Source organism: Primulina tabacum, chromosome 1 (genome assembly GCF_025594145.1).
Source record: "Primulina tabacum isolate GXHZ01 chromosome 1, ASM2559414v2, whole genome shotgun sequence".
NCBI classification, from domain to species: Eukaryota; Viridiplantae; Streptophyta; class Magnoliopsida; order Lamiales; family Gesneriaceae; genus Primulina; species Primulina tabacum.
In genome coordinates this window covers 33522594-33527467 of record NC_134550.1, presented here as the reverse complement: position 1 = coordinate 33527467, position 4874 = coordinate 33522594, and the positions used below count along the sequence as shown (strand labels likewise).

The following is a 4874-nucleotide window of genomic DNA, read 5'->3' as shown; positions in this document are numbered from 1 at the left end:
AAAGAAGTAAATCTAGCTTGGAGATCATGTTCATCTTTGAGAGTGTACATACCTCCACCAGATGTAGGAGATTGAATCTTGTTTGATGGTTCGATTGTACCTATAGTGTCCCAATTTTGAGCATTTTCAGCTAATGAATCGAGATACTCAATTGCCTCGTTTGGATCTTTATCTTCAAATGTTCCATTACACATAAATTCAACCATTTGCCTATCTTTAGGTGTTAAGCCTTCATAAAATTGAGAAACAACTCTCCAAATTTCAAAACCATGATGTGGACAAAGATTAAGCAATTCTTTGTATCTATCCCAACATTGATAAAAAGTTTCTCCTTGTTTTTGAGTGAAAGTGATGATTTTCCTTTTGAAAGAATTTGTTCTATGAGATGGAAAAAACTTTTTCAAAAATTGTTGTTGCAATTCATCCCAAGTTCGAATGGATCCCGATCTAAGATTTTGTAGCCAAGTTTTAGCTTTATTTTTTAAAGAAAAAGGAAAAAGCTTAAGTCGAATGGTGTTCATGCTACAATTTAGATCATTATATGTGTTGCACACTTCTTCAAACTCTCGTAAATGCATGTATGGATTTTCAGAATCTAAGCCATGAAAATTGGGTAAAAGTTGGATAGTACCAGGCTTAAAATTGAAATGAGATGCATCAGGGGAAAAACTAGACATGAAGGTGCACTAGTACGTGTAGGATTCATGTGATCTCTAAGTGTTCTTCGTATATCATGATCATGTTGAGATTGAATTTCATCTTCATTTTCTTGGATGGGTTCTTCCGCCATGTTTTGTAAAAATAAAGGGTTATTTCGAATGAGTCGACCACTAAGTGTACGTGACCAAATGCTCATGCAAATGCAAATGCAAGAGAATAAAAACACACAAAAGCAATAAAAATTCAAATAAAGAAAAATAAAATATAAACAAAATTAAATAGACTTGAAATTAAATTATGCTTCCCCGGCAACGGCGCCAAAAACTTGTTGCGACTTTGATTGTTGCACTCCCAAGAGCAGGTTGTCCACAAGTAGTATAATTCGATGAGTTCGTGTAGAACCCGTAAATCAGTAGACGTATAAGCCATGCATAATTCTAGATTTTTAAATTTAATTGACTTCATTGCATGATTATTTTAAATGCATTTGTTTGAAGTTAATTATTTATTATTTCAGTTCAGCAGTTTGATTTTTAGCATTTCAGTTATTTCAGTGAGGCCGGACTGGAGTTGGAGTTTTGAGATAGAATTTAAGATTTGAGAAATATTTCCAGAAGTTAATTTAGCTAGCAAGTAAGTTCATTTAAGTTAAAAAGAAGTTTAAGGAATTATTTAAGTTAGTTGAGGATTTTAATTTAATTATTTGAGGTGATTAAGAAATGAACTCATTTAAGTTATTAAATTAATGGGTTAGCTCACTAAATTAATTAAAGGATTAGTAAGGCTTTCAAGGATTATTAGTTGACTAGATAACAATATTTCCCCTTCATTTTATTGCAATTTTCGGCCCCCATAGTTGCTAGACAATTTAATTGCCAACTCATCAACCTTTTGACCATTTCTTTGCATGTAAGTTGTAGGATAATTCTAGGATTTTTGGGAGCACAATTTAATTAATTAATGGACATATCCTAGACTAGAAAATAAGCAAAATTTCGGCCACCACCTCCTAGAAGCATCCACCAACTCATTTGATATCAATTCAAAATTCAAATTCAAAAGGGGAGTGGACTTGGTCTTGATATGATCCTATTTTTGTGCACCCTTCTCCTCACCTTCATAACCACTCAATCCCTCTCCCTCTCCACCGAAATACCTCACCATTCAGATCCATTTTCAGTGTAAAAATCGTGAGTCTTAGCTAGAGGGAAGGCAAGAAAAAAATCGAGAACTAGAAAGAGCAAGAGAAGCGCTCCACCTCCTCCGTGCCGCGTCGTCGTTGTTTCGTTCGTTTTCTTTCAAAACGAAACCAGGCATGTCTAGATTTCTTTCAAACCTCAATCAAGTCATATTATCATTTATTTTTCAGTACATGATCATGTTTTAGCAAGCAAAAACCGAGATACATGTCAAAATATTTTGGAACACACATGCAGAATTTCGGCCCTTCCCTTGACAAGCTTCACGTTTTTCTGAGTTTTGATGGTTTCAGGTATTGGATCGACTCCAGGCTCCCAAGGCGGCTTGTATACATGTAGTAGGATGCATTAGGACCATGTTGGTCCATTCAAACCAGCCCCATGCTTGCTGGAAATTCAGAATGACAGCAAGTTCCCCATAAGTGCAGAAATGTGATTCGAAATTTCAGTTTTGTGTCAAGGGTTGTGGATCTGATCTTGGCTGCCCCAAGGGCCTTTAGCCATGGTTGGATCACTTCCCTAGCATTTCTAAGACGTGACTAAGTTGCCCTTTTGGTGGCTTGGTCCATGGCTCATCGGTTTTTAAATAATCAACAAGAACAGCCCCTTTCCCCATTCGGCCCTTCCATTTTTCAGCATTTGGTTTCGTTTCTTTTGTTGCTTGGTGTGGATCTTGGTTGGCCTATGGCCCTTAGCCACGGTTCATATCATGCTCCTAGATGTCTAGATCGTGCCATGGTCAATCAAATGGCCACTGGAACGACGCAAGACATCGATCATAGCATAAACACCACACACGCATGCATGTTGCTCTCGGTTGGACCCTTCGGGTAAGATATGGTGTGATGCGGATTGTGGCTGGCCTAGGGCCCTTAGCCATGGTTCAAATCATTCCTTGGGATGTTGGTAAGAGTCTCTGGTCGGTGGTTCACGCCCCAATGGCCGGTAGCCTCGAAAACGACACAAGGAAAAACAAGTGCGCAGCTGCTGTATTTTTGACAGCAAGTATGCTGCTGTTCAGAAGCGTCGTTTGAGTTCTTGGTTGGCTTTTAGCCCATGGCCTTGGACTGGACAGTGCCTCATTGAGTTGGGAAGGTCATGTTTTTGACCGTTCGTCATTTGGATCATTTTTGAGGTCGTACGAGAATTTACGGTGCAATGTGCCAAATTGACTCTCGAAAGAGCGTTTCGTGTTTTGGCCTCCATTTCACCTAGATTTCGACCCTATCATTTTAGGAGCATTATTTTATGATTTTTCAGCGTATTTTAATCATGACTATACGTCGGTTCAGTATCGGTTCAGGTTGGCTCGGAGTCATGATTAAATGCGAAGTCATTAGGCGTCATAGTCGCATCTTTTGAACGTAAATTGCATAGTTGGTCATGTTTAAGCATTTGCATATTTTTCATGGCACAGTTAGGTTGCAGCGAGCCTGGGAACGATCCAATCCAATCCAGTTGGTAAAATTACGGGACATTTTCATTACGCCAGTTAATTATTTTACGTGCATTAAACAGAAAATGATTATTTTTGAGATTTATGCGATATGGCTTGTGGTTCATTCACTATGTGGGAGTGTTATTTTATACGGTCGCCAGTGACCGATCAGTTCAGTATGGTACCACCCGGTCGCCAGTGACCGGCCAGCTCAGATCAGTTTCAGCCTCCCCGGTAGCCAGTTACCGATCAGTTCAGCTTAGTGCAGTGGCCACAGGCGTAGAACATAATCTCAACAGAAAATTTTATCAGTTATTTCAGTACAGGCTCCAAGGAGCAAATATTTTTACAGTGATTTCCAGTTCAGTTATGCACGTATTATAATTGCTCAGTACAGATTATTTTCAGTATGCCTCAGGACAGGATATTTTATCTCATGCATATTTTAAATTCAGAATTTTTACTCGTTACCTGCGATTTATGCATGCTGAGTCTTTAGGCTCACTAGACTTGATTGTTGTAGGTACTGATGAGGCCAGGGCCGAGGGCGGGGACCAGTGAGCCAGCTTGGGTCGGCAGTAGTGGCACCCGAGGACCTCAGAGCAGCAGTTGTTATTTTCTTCGCAAACAATTTTTATCAGTTGTTGGATATTTTTAAATCGTTGTTGTTGGCAAAACTTTGATTTTCTTCCGCTGCAATATTTTGAAATATTGAACTTGATTCACCAGTGATTTTATGAATGAGGCCATTTAAGTTCTTTTAAAAAGAAAATCTTTAATTTTCCGCAAATTTCCAAGCAAGTAGTTCGAGGGCCCTTCACAGTTCGAATATCGTATCCACGAGGAAGCTAAGGTAATTACAAGTCCACTACAATGTCTTTTTATTTATTTTTTCTTTTAGTTGTTTGAATCTTTAATTGGTAATTTTTAATTGTTTAAATTTTAATTAAGTAGTTGAGATTAAAGGATCCACTCTTGGTATTTTAATAAAGTTAATATTAACGAACATTATTGAAATTCACTTAATAAAATGGTTCCAATATATTAAATAATCATATTTATATTATGTTATATATTATTATCTTATAAGTATATAATATATACCAAAACTTATAAATGTTGTCAAGTATTTATTGTGCTATATATATATTTGTAAACACTAAATCAAGGTTCCCACTTTAAATGGTTGGTAAAACCAAACTAACATTTAAATGGTACCAAAAAATTAATATTATGATATATTTATATATAGTAAATCAAGGTTCCCACTTTAAATGGTTGGTAAAACCAAACAAACATTTAAATGGTTCCAAGTAATTTAATATTATGATATATTCATATATAGTAAATCAAGACATCCACTTTAAATGGTTAGTAATACCAAACTAACATTTAAATGGTTCCAAGAATTTAGTGTAACATATAGCAACAATAAATCAAAACTCCCACTTATAAGTAGGGTATAAAAATGCTTAAAGAAATAAATATAACATAAACAATAAATAATGATTAAATAATATAAAACATTGATTCTTACCTTTTCGTAACCTTATTATCATGCCAAGAGTTTCACCTTT

General features: G+C 36.4%; 1 non-coding gene across 1 annotated transcript; it reads left to right on the top strand.

Moving 5' to 3' along the window:
• Positions 1-264: 264 nt before the first annotated feature.
• Positions 265-373, top strand: LOC142521509 (small nucleolar RNA R71). The gene has a single exon (XR_012814221.1). It is a non-coding gene; the product is annotated as a small nucleolar RNA R71 (small nucleolar RNA).
• The last annotated feature ends 4501 nt before the right edge of the window (positions 374-4874 follow it).